The 12539-nt window shown below is 41.4% G+C and overlaps 1 protein-coding gene across 6 annotated transcripts in view; it reads left to right on the plus strand.

The window, feature by feature from the left end:
• Positions 1 to 12539, plus strand: part of SGCD (sarcoglycan delta) — a 358768-nt gene that overhangs the window by 127658 nt on the left and 218571 nt on the right. For all 6 annotated transcript variants that reach the window (XM_076350312.1, XM_076350308.1, XM_076350309.1 and 3 more), the window contains one exon: positions 8008 to 8193. The gene's annotated coding sequence lies outside the window, so the exon portion shown is untranslated. The remainder of the gene's footprint in view (positions 1 to 8007; positions 8194 to 12539) is intronic.

Below are 12539 nucleotides of genomic sequence, written 5' to 3' on the forward strand. Positions count from 1 at the left end.
GTGCAGCCTGCCGGTTGCTGTATTTCTGCTCCATTCGTTAGGATTTACAGCATGCCAAGGAAGCCAGCCTTTACCGACTGAAGCGGTGTGACGCTGCCTTATTTTATGGGTGGATGGGAGTATTTCAGGTAGTTTGGTGGCTTATTGGAAAAGTCCATCTAACCTTCTCTCTCTGAGAGCAGGCAGCAGGAGGTATTTACATGGGTGAACTCAAGATTTTTCTCACGTGAAGTCTGTGGGATGCCTTATGTGTCAATACTGGATTGCTCATTGCTTTGCACTCGTTATTGACAGTTTTCTGTGGTTCAGCGTGTAAGACTAGATGGCCTGGTCCAGAAAGCATAGGCTGGAGCAGCGTGCGTGCTTGGAAAGGGGAGAAGACATTAAGGGAGTCTTGATTTGCAATTGCAAATGTGTTGGTGGCCATGTTCCAAAAGGCCAACCTCTGGCATCCTTCTGCAGCCCCAGATCTGCTCTGGCTTCTTGGCTCTCCAGTGCACTCACCCAGCCCTTATGGTTCTCATAAGCTGCTGCAGGCATCCATTCACCTTGTGTCCTCCCTGATGCTCTGCCAGACCTCTGCGTGCCTTCTTCTGTATCCTCCCGGCTCTGTCCTTTTTGTACCAGTGGCTGAAATTAAAGCACTTAAAGGCTCTAGAGATTTACCAGGCTTTTATGCTGGTTTCCAGCTCAACTTGAGTTTATTTTTCTTCAAATATATGAACCACATAGGAAAAGCTACATTTCAGAAGTTAGGTTGATGTTTTTCAAGTGTCGGTGAATTTGATATACTTTTCAGGCTAACGTATCAGATCTGTGCTTCGAGTGAGGCTGCCTTTGTGTGTCATTTATGGACTTGGTTGACTCTTACCTTTCCCCTGGGTTGTAACAGTGTAAAACGGCAGCAATGGGTGGGACTTAAGAGTGACAGCACATCGTATACCACTCACTTATCTGACAAAACTTTTCAAAGTTTGGAAAGCGATTAGAAACAGTTGTTTTTACTAATACAACTAAACTTGGCTTAAAGCATCAAAAGAGAATCACATTTTAGACTCCCAGGAAATGCATCAGTGTTGATGCTGTGCATGGCTTTTAAAATCAAAACATTGAGAATAATAATCTGAATTTATAATGGAAAACCCTGCTCAGATTCCGGGTTGACAACTGACTGACAGCTGTGTGTCCTCCAGGTGCCACAGAATCCAATATAGTTGTATTTTCTCTAACATTTGGTATACCAGCTTATCCCAATATGTTCCACAGAGATAAACAATAAAGTTCGGGAGTTAAATAAATAACTTTAGAGATAAGCAACTTTAGCAAAGGACGAAAGGTTTGCTTAGCAATGACATTTAACAATAGGTGGAGATATGCATTTACTTATTCATTTTCCAACAGAAAACAGGTTAGAAATGGCAGTAACACAAAGCAGAGTATCTCTGAAGAGTGACAGATTAGGGCAGCAAAGACAGTTGTTTCTTACGACAATCTTAATGCAAGCAGTAATAAAGCTCACCGATTCCAGTGAGAGCAGAGCTAGGCCAATGCCAGAACTGTTGGGAAATTTAATCTGAAGTATTCAAAAGAGAGAGTCCCTGAACCAAAATAAAATAAATAAATGGAAAAAAAAAAAGGGCAAAAGGAAGGTGAAAGTGTGTCTGAAGGAAATACAGAGAAGTCACTTTTGGGTGGCAAAATACAAATGCACTGAGTTCAAGTGAGATTAATGTTAATAGTGGTCAAGCTAATACCTTTGATAGAGAGAAAGAGAAGTACAGTATGTTTATAAAAAGCTTATGCTTTCATGTCTGGATCCTGTAATATGATCCACTTACGTGCTATCAGCTGTGGATCCAAAGGTATTTGAACCTTCTAGTAATAAACAGTATTCTTCATACTGGAATGTACCGGAATTACAGAATATAGAAAAATATATCCCAGAAGTGTCTCAGTGCACTAACTTTGCGCGTGTAGAAGTTTGTCTTGGAATGGATCAAAAAATAATGTTTTTCCCCGGTTAACATAATTTATACTGCATTGTTGCATATATTGACAAATTTTAAGGCTCACAGTTTAACTGTGATAGTAAGATGAGTGACATGATTGTTTTTTGGTTACATTCCCGTTTTAAGTTAGAGTAAGAGGAAATCCAGTTAGATACTGTCATATCACCAAAGGTTGTATCACACAGCTGCCTGATGTAAACCTGTCAGCTCTTGTTGGAAGAAATGGGTTTATTTCATTACTCAATTATTTTGAAGATCTGACCAGTTAAGTGCAAGCTGTTTGATAGACATTCTCTCCTAAATCCAGGAAATCAGTTAAGCATTGCTTTTTTTTTTCCCACGAATGTGCTTCCAACCCTTTGAAAGCATTATTTGACAAGGACATGTACATTGCTATAACTTTATCATTGCTTTCCATTGAACTGATAGAAGAAACAATAATCTCATGAAAGAGCTTCAGTACAAGGGCAGATGTAAACGTCTGAATCTAAGGAGCCCAAGAGATCTTATTTTATAGTGTAACCAGACTGTAGTAGTAGTAGGAGTAATAATAAGAAGAAACCTTAATAGAATAATGCAGTGTTAGCAGCTAGACAGTTAGACAGTAGCCCGCAACTTAATGCTTTTGAACTTGAGAAGCAGCCTTCGTTAATGTAAGTGCCTTTCTTCTGCATGCATGTTTTATTTCAAATTGGAAATACTTCCACCGAATTTCTTGGATTCCACTTTCAGAAATTATTTACTCATGCAGCAGTAGCAAGACTTGTGCAATGTCTTAGCATTTTCTAACCCAGCAAGATATTAATCATACTGTTGAACCTCGTAATGTAACATTAATACTATTATGATGGGAATAGTTCATACAACAAGCATGGTTAACCACTGTTCTTACTTCCTTTTTCCTGGATACCCTTAGTTTGCACATGGATGACAAAAAACAACACTGATGTTCAGCAACATCACAGTATTCCATTATATTCATCTCAGTCAATGTATTCTTCATTTTATTATTGCCTGCATTCTTTAATTGAGTTAATTTCCTGAGGAACTCCATCACACCACCGGCCTCCACCAGATTTCCTACTCGTGGATGTTACCACTTGAGTTGCAGTTCTGATATTTCATTATTTGTTTTGTTGGCAGGGAAGGAACAAAAAAAGCTTCAAAACAGCTGAGTGCCAGTAGTGCTGGCGACTTCTGTTTTCTTTTTGTTTTGTACTGAGCCATCGTGAATCACAAAGTATGTCTGGGACACAGTCGTGGGCAATGCTCGAAGTGTTATAGCTGGAAAGGTGCCAAAGTTGCATTGCTACCAACTTTTTACCATTAGCCTTCTGGAAGGAGGGATTCAAAGTCTCATTTTATTCTCTTCTTCATCAGTGTCACCTTTACACTAAATTAATGTGAGATCTTTATCAGAGATGGAGCTGACAGGATGAGTTGTTGATCCTACAGTTCCTTGACACAGCAGGAGCAGAGGAACAAATCCCATAAAATGTAGAAGCCGGTTTCTCTTTGGATTTGAGCTGCGAGGAGTCAGGAGCATCCTTTGAGACAACTGAATACCCGTGCTTTCAGCTGAAGCTAGTGTGGTGGGATTGCATTAAGCCAAGCTGACTAGAAAACAGTGAGCTCGATCCTGAGGATATGGCAAAATGCAGCAGCTGTTGCCTACTCAGCTGTATGGGGACTAATGTCCAAGGCTGTAATTAGAAGATATACCTGCTAATGAATTGGTGTAATCCCCAGCTGTGTTTAGAGTCTGCTGTGGGATCTTTTTTCCTGCATTTACAGAGGAGGTTGACCTTGTTAAATACTTAGCAATAAAAATGTGTTTTCCCTTCCTTGTTTCACAGCCTTTCTTCTGGCTCTACCAGTAGAGCTCCTCTGTATTAGTCAAACACGTTTAACCCAAGTTTAGCTATAGGGAAAGAGGGAAGTTATGAGACTATATATGAACATGTTACATATACCTGAGTGTGGTGTACATGTCTGCATGGGTGCACGCGTGTATGGAATTTTGATTTCTTAATGGTCACACTAGCAGTAAAAATAGAAGAAATTTAATATTTAAACAAGGAGATATGGTTTCAATTATTTTTAAGTCACCAGACTCTTTAAATATTTAATCTTTTCTATTCCCAACTAATTTCCTCAATTGCAGTTACGTAGTTGTAATTAATTTTTGATGAGACAAACTAATACTAATTTGAATATCTACTATACTGTAATATTTGCTTGCAAATATGTCATTCAGCTTCTAGATACCTCTTTTTGCCCTACCTAAAGTTGCAAATGCTCACCAGTATTGTCATATCTAGCCACAAGGCCCAAGCTGTACCTGAAGCTGTATGACACCCGAGTACAAGGATGACTGTGCTGGACCCTGACAGTGATCAACAGCTGATGCCCAAAGAAGAGTATGAGAACAGGGCAAAGGTATACAAGGCTTCCTGTGAGAGAGTCTCCCAGCCTTCACTGATTTGTGGTCTGGGAACATCTCAAGATAGAAGTGGTGTCTTCAAGTTTAATATTTGATCTGATTTGTTACATCTGAAGTGTATAGTTATTTTGTATAATTCATGCCTTCTATCAGTAAAGGACTGAGACTCCTCCAAGGGAAATACTCTCTTTTTACTGGAAAAATGTCTTGTCTGCCTTTTCTGATTAATGAGAACATCTATATGGCTGCTTTTCTGACTTGAAGACTGATCTGATACCACTTAACTATGCTAATTTAGGAATGCACCTGAATATTCAATCCAGGGCTCCAGAAACTGAATGTAAAAATCTGAAGTGGTGGGATAATGGAAGTAATTTGTAGTTTGTCGGCAGTTACCTCCACATATCTGATCAAAGAAGCATGGGGGGGGCACAAAATTTTAGAACCAAAACTAACTGAACTGGTGGGATTTCTAGTACATGGGGCATTTCTGTAAGTTCAGAGTTGGTTTTGTTTCAGAGAGGAGCAATGCCAGCTCCTACAGCAGCTGCAGACTGAAACGAATGGTTTTTTTGTCAGGGATGCTGCTGTCTGTCTCACTCCGCAGCCGTGGGATGGTCCTGGGGCTCTGGGCTTGGGCAGTGGCTCCAGCAGACCACCGTCAGCCCAGGCTTTTCCAGCCCTCGGGGTGGTTGCTCACTAGAGCTGCCCAAAGTCGAGGAGGTCCGAGGAGCATCTCAGGAGCTGTGATGGGCTCTCCAGGTTCCTCAACTGTGAGAGGGAAACCAGTTGCCTGCTAGGACACTCACCACCAAGTCAGTAGTGGCTTACTGAATGTGAAGGGGTTTTTCTGCAAAATCATGCGGGTTTGGGCAACAGGACTGGCATACATTCTTTTTTTTTTTCTTTTTTTTTCTTCTTCTCCTGGAAGTTTCTGAGCCAACACAAATTATAGCTCATGAGGGTTTCCTTGCATTATTTTTTAGTAGCCTTTTACCTTACTATATTGCTGACTAGGAATGGTCCCTGGCCTGCCTCCCTCCCTCTGTATTTGTGTGATGCACGTCATCAAGCACGTTGCATTCAGGTTGGAGCATCTGCACCTTGCTGCTCGCGGGAGTCCTGGCCACAGATTTCATTTCGTTATGTTGTACCATCTCTCTTGTATCAGAGAGATGGGAAAGGTGCACAGTCATTGCATTTTGTCATGACCAAAGTTGATTTCCCCTCCGTGTCCACACCTCCCGTTACTTCCCATCCTCCTGCATTACTTCATGTTCGTAGTACTCTGCACTTTCAGTCTGGATCAGGCAACCGCTTGGCAGCAACATTTTCCAGCCCGCTGCTGCTGTGCTCTCATTCCCATAACGGTAGTGGTTGGGCGTGAGGGAAGCTGGGTTTTTTTGTCTTCGCCAAGAGCTGGAAGTGCATGCTTCTGCCTGTACTGTAATTTATGATCCACCCAGCAGTGCAGGAATTCAGACAGTACAGAAACTCTATGCGCATGCATAGCAGCATATTAAGGCAACGTGCCAACTTCTTAGCAAAGAGATTTGCTTCCGATGAGCATTGGCAAGCTGTACTAAATAGGAACTTTCAAAAACACATCTTTTCCAACCTGGGACCAGGCTCCTGCACTCAGCTTGCAATGATGATCAAGTCCTATTATTGTTACTTCTACTTCTCAACTCAGCTGATGCTATAGTTAATGCAAAAAAATGTAGCACTGATTTTCTTCGTGACTATTTTGCATTACAATTTATGAGCAAAAATGAAAAAGTAATTGTAACTGTGGTGTCCAGAGAGAGAAATCCCTTAAAAGCAGTAGAATTAGGTCTTGCTGCTACCTGCAGATCAAACTACTGCAGCATCAGCCATTTCTATACCTGTAAGTCATTCAACAGCCATTTCAGTTGGCGGTCTGATTTTTCATGGTTAGCCTGGGACGGGGACTCTGAAGGTCCACTTTTGTCCTTCATGTCTGAGTTCAAGACAGGCAGAAGGTCTGTAGATGTGTGCCAAGAAATGGATGGCTCTGCCATCCGGACTCCTGTTGTGGGTATCTCACAAGCTGTTCCACTTGTAGAGCCTTTAGGTGTGGTATGTAACATAAACCACTTATACAAGGTCCAGTGAAGTAATTAGTGCTAAATAAAGTGAATATATTTGATTGCTCAGATCTGTGTGACCCTGCTTGCTATGTGGACTTTTGGTAAAAATAATAAAAAAGAGAAAGCAGTATGATGCTAGCTTTCAATATGGACAGTTTTACATGCTGATTACTGAAATCTTCCTTCTTGCAAACCCAAAAGCTAATGGGTTTTCCAGATAGCTGTAACCTGTTCATGGATTCAGGATTTTTTGTGAAGACGTAATGGGATTTTGTGGTATTTCGAGCTGCCACAGGCTTTCTGCTGTGTAGGAGATCTCTAGGGGATAAATATGCCTGCATATTTGTTTGGGTTTTTTTTCTTTTTTCTTTGCTCTTTTTGCATTTCTAGGCGAAGCTAGAATACGTTTGCGGCTGCTGTATTGAGTTAATGTTAGACAAAGCGTCTCTAAGCCCGATTTAAGGACACAAACCACCTAGTGCGTATGTATCTGACCTAGAGAGGTTGTGGATCCTGTTCTTTGCTCAGTCCCCACCTGCTTTGTGCTGCTCTGCCTGGTCTTGCTTTGCAGGCTGTGCTGTCTGGGTGGGGGAAGAATGGTCCTCTGAGTGTTTTCCCATGTGTCAGGGATTAGGGATGATTCATGCAATGACAGCAATGAACATTTGAACTTCTCTGTGCTTGTCTAAGGTTTTTGGTTGCTGGCGGCGTTGCTGCCAGGCGGTTGTCTCCATTACTCTCTTCTGACCTGGGTGTCCGCAATGAGGCTCCCATGTCCATGTTCAGTGCCAGGGTCTGACCTCTCGGAAACACCGAGCACAGCTAGCAGTGATAGTGAGCTAGAAAACATGGCGATGCCGAGACCCCACACTCCCAGAAGAGCTCAGGCCATTTACCTCTCTCTGACAGTCGCTTTGGAGACTGAGCTTCGGGAACCCATTGCTGTGTGTTGGGCTGACAGTCACCACTTCCATCAGCTGTAAGGTCCTAACGTGATTGCCTGTTTAGGAGCTTTGAATTCCTCAACTGAGAGGCATTTTAAGAGTGCAAAGTATTAAGACTGGGGTGATGTCTCTGGTTTTAATATGAAAGTCCTGTTATTCTGCAGAAATGCCATAATGAATTAAAATATTCCCTATGGAGAAGTGTATTACTTTCTTAGTACAATATCAGACTGGAATAATAAGCAGCTGGGCTGGCATTCATTTTCTGGTGTAGGGACACTATTAAAGTACTGTAAAGCAAGAATAGCTTTGCACCACAATTCTTGAATCCAAAGATTGCCCTCTGAAGGTGCCACACATGATGGATTGTCACAGATTCTTTGTCCTGCCTTGACATTTAGTTCCTATCCGATGTTGTCTTATGTTCTGCTCTGAATCTGCCAAACAACTGACCCTAGAATTTAATGCCACACCTTCTTCTCTTTCCTTTTTCTGAACAGCATCTTTTGCAGCTGAGGCTCTGAAATACTGGAGGACACTGCATCTTCCTCAGGGACACGGACAAGGGGGAGCTGGAGCCTCTGGGGAGCTCAGAAAGGAATTGTGGTTGGTGGTCGCCTGAGGAACTTACCTTCACACCAATGTTGCTCTGAAACGAGTTGTGTCCAACATTCAGGTTTGGTAAGGTATGTCATTTTTCCCCTGCTCTTGTCTTTTTGCTCTTTTCTGAATATCTGCATATGGGGAAAATACAAAATTAGCAGCCTTCGTGTTTATTGCTGTATGTGTGCCATGCTCATACTGCCTCCGTAAATAACCTTTGCTCTCCCTGAATTTGGAAAGCGATTATCAAGAGTGAAGTGTTTTTAAAGTCTTGGGCTTGAGGGGGTGCGTGTTCATATCATGTGCTTTATTGAACAAAATGCTCGTTGATGGTTGTGTTTTGCTGTTGGTGATGTGTACTTGGTGATAGGCATCTGCATTTTGAAAGTCCCACTTGTTGTGTTTCACTAATGTCTGCAGTCAGAGGGTCAGAGACGAAAAAAATAAATGATGCTGAAGTAGCCCATATAGCCCTGTGCTTTCCTTTGTGCTTTGTATATTCTTGATGTTTGCCAAGGACGGAAATAATACCAATTTCTTGCACAATCGTATGTGCCCCCTTTGTTGTGTAGCACTTAAAAATTTTTGCATGTGTGGAGGTTCTCATATCCACACAAACATTGCCTTGGTTACGCTGTAACTGTAGCAAGCCAGTATGCAACATATCTTTTAACAAGAAATTGAGGGCCAGGACTTGAGGAATGTATTGCGGACAAAGCTTGCGCTATGGAAGCATTTAGGGTAATATAGCCTCTGATAATACAGCTGCTTTTATCTAGGCCAAGTTATTTCTGTGGAGGCAAAGTTTGCTGATAAAAACCCCCAAATTTTAAAGTATTGGTTCCCAGATCTCAGTAGAATGGTATCAGATGACACTATAACCTTTTTCATTTAACACATGGGTATTGACTTCTCTTTCATGGCTGAACCAGCAGTACAGTCTTGTTGAGAAAAGTACAGCAGCAATATAACACCCATACTTGGTGTTGGGGGGGGAGGGGAAGGTCAAGACTTTTAAGAAAGTCTCTAAGAAAACATGAGGCATCCAGGTGAGTGTGCATTCATTCTTCTGCTTTTGATATGGTTGCACCAGTAGTGTTACCTCTGGAAACTGTAGGCTCAAACTCTCACGCTTCAGCAGAGCTCTGCTGGTCTGGAGACTGCCTGTCTTCAGCGATTGCAGAAAAGGTTGGTGGGAATAGCTTAAATTAGGTGCTTAACTTTTAAGTGTTGAGGGTCAAGAAAGGTCTGTTCCAACCACAGCATATGGTGTTAATTTGTACAGGCATTTCAAGAAAACAACACTGATGTCAGGGAGGAGAGGTTCCCATCATTAAAACCACTGCAGCGCTTGCTCCGTTTGTCTGTCTGCTCCGATGGCACCTGGTTTCTAGAAGAGGAGGTTGTTAAACATTGCTCGTGCTTTTGTCATCATCTTCACTTTTGTTTATTTCCAAGCTGCTGCTCTTGTGATTATAATACCTACAGGGGAAAGCTGTAGGAGAGGTATTTCATAATCAAGAGGGCTTCTTGACTCTTGTGGAGAAATATTTTGCACTATTATGATGTAGAAATCACATCACTTTGTTTATTCCTGTTTCTGTGTGAGATTTGTAGGTGAAATCGTGTAAATCTTCCTTGCAACGAACGTGTATGTTTTGCAGGGTATGCAGGGTGCCCCAGGGTGTGCGAGGATCTGCACCAGAGCGGTTGGTTGCTGATGTGACCGTGGTGCTGACCCTGCCTTGGGCAGGACGGTGGTGAGACGAGCCCCCCACATCCTTCCCACCCAAGTCGGTCCAGCTCTCAGTCTAAGATTCATGTCTCAGGCTGCAGCATGAGTAGCACTCCAGTGCAGAGGTTGTGCAGGACTTTGCAGAATCTCACAGTTTCAAAGGACAAAGAGCATTTTCCATACAATTGATTTATGTGAAACTTATTTAGGCATTAAACTCTAGGCTGGACTTGGGTTATATTTTTGCATTTTACTTTGTGACCATCAGATCTAAAAACTTGGTCCTTATTTAAGGAAAGCTCACATTTATGGAAACTTGATCTTTAAGAACATTGCGGATTAAGAAGATTGTGCTAAAGTTTAAAGAGTTGGCAACACTGCTGATGTTCATTCGAGTAGCTGAGACCCTTTTTTATCCTTTCTCTTCATCTTGTGGGCTCACGCAAACTTACCAGAAAAATTGACTACCATCAACTTTATCTGTTCCCCTGACACCCTTGTAAGACAGAAGTGCAACTTATCCCGATTTTACAGATGGTGAATAAGGAACAGAGTTACTTGTAGGTCACTTTTAAGCAGTAAACATCTGTCTCTGATTTGCATGCAATCACAAGTGCAAAAGGTGCATCTGATACCCACAGCTGGAGGCATGAAGATAGCCTTGTCTGAGCAGCTGAGTCTGTAGGGCAAAGCACGAGATTTGGATGTGGATCTGTTTGAGGTCACTGCTCCAATCTAAGCCAGTTTCTTCCATGTGTCCTGCTCTCCCAGGTAGAGGGGTTTTTAATTAAGTGATTACAGTAACGCCAGATGACATCAGGACCCACGTTTGCTCCCTATCTCTGCTGGAAATGGCAACATATGTCCAAATAATGTTAGCTAAACTCGTTCATCTTTGCAGCAGAACGTTGTTTGCTCGTGTGAGACAAGCAGATTCCCTTTTAGCAGCATTTATGCAATTGTGGTGATGGCAATCTTATTGTGTAAGGGATTAATTTAAACGGATCTGTAGATAACATGCAGAGTAATATATTTTTCTTAAATTGCTCATTTTTTAGATTAGTAGAATCCGGTTAGTAAAATGCTCTGTTCTGCTGAAAAAGCACATTTAATAAATATGTAAGAGAAAAATTTTAAGTACCCATTAAACATAGTTAATAAATTTTATCTTGCAAGTGGAATTGGAAAAAACCCTGTTCATTTAATGTGTTTTATGGATCTCGTAGCAATTAATTGTCTTCATTACATGGACATAAATCCTCAATGTAATTCACCTTTTTCAGATTAATTGCTTTGGAACTTTTCCCTTTGCTTTGTTTAGGCTGTAATATTATTTCTCTTTCTTAAAAGTTGAATCTCAACATCGCGTTTTTGCATCGCATTTTTTTACCATTCCCAAATATTCTGTAAATCAGTTTAAGTTAACAAAATCTCTTTGCGTTACAGAACGGTGCAGAGGTATTGTTGCAGCTGTGATGGTCTGATGCAGGTGAAGCAGAGAGCTTGCATATTCAAGTCCTTCTTGACCTATAGCAGAGCAGTGGGCAGGTGTCCTTTTCTCACTCCCTATATTATGTGGTCTGATAAAAAGTTATTATTTCTCTTTTAAAATCTGTCTTGCTTCTTATGTGATTTCATTTATGAAATGAAAAACAAACACTGATTTTACGTGCCTCTAGGTTTGGATGCCAAAATAAGACCTTAATGCAACTTTCCAATGGCTTGATGAGGGGTGCAGGTCTACTGGCTGTGGGTAAAAATGTGTCAGTAAAATTGTCCTCCTACATTATTGAAGGACAAGTTCAGTTGGAGCGTCACAGGATGTCTGCTTGAATTCCCAAAGTTAAATTCAAAGCTTTATTTTGAATAAAGTCTTTATTCTTCTTGACTGAATTTTGCACACCAGATAGGAAAACAGGCCAGCATGTAGGATCGCTTTTTACATATGTTTTTTATCAGCGAGCATGCTGAGCTTGTTTATATGAGTAATATTTATGCAAATATTTTCTAGTGTTTCTCTGAACTATTTTGCCAGGGTGAGGAAATAAAATGGCTATTATGTTTGCATGTTTTGTTGCAAGATCAGCAGACTGGCTGTTAACGTATCAGTTCCCTTGATGACACCACTTCTGCAACCCTATTCACTCAACTTCTCCTGACAGGGCTTTTACTGAATCCATCAACCTGACACATATCAAAGCACAATTTCTGATAACAAATATCTTGGTGTAAAATGAATTAAAAAGCTGATATCAGCAGCAGAACTGAGTTGAATTTCTGAAAGAAAATAAGAACCTCCAAAACTAACATGAGATTCTTAAGATACCAATCACAGAACAGTAATATAATAGTCCTTTGCCTATACTCTTGAAGTACTGAGAAGTCAATGGGTCTGCCCAAAGTCATACAAATAGGCTTGTTCCTGGGCTGTCAGCCTGTGGCTCTGCCTTCTGGATTTTGTAGTGTTGCTTCAGAGAGCATGATGAAATAGTGGTTTATTTTCTTCTGGAGACCTTTCTTCTGTGAGCACCAACGACCTCCTTGTAATTACTTTGCGCTCTGGTCTTTGAGAAATTTGGAGACTGAGCGCTGGAAAATGCTAACCAAGATCTGAATGGAGTAAAGCTTCTTTTTCTCAGAAGACGAAGCAGTTTGGAGCCACTTGTCCTCTGCAGAGCTGCTTGGCAGCCCATG

The sequence above is a fragment of the Aptenodytes patagonicus genome, chromosome 12, assembly GCF_965638725.1.
Source record: "Aptenodytes patagonicus chromosome 12, bAptPat1.pri.cur, whole genome shotgun sequence".
Lineage (NCBI taxonomy): Eukaryota > Metazoa > Chordata > Aves > Sphenisciformes > Spheniscidae > Aptenodytes > Aptenodytes patagonicus.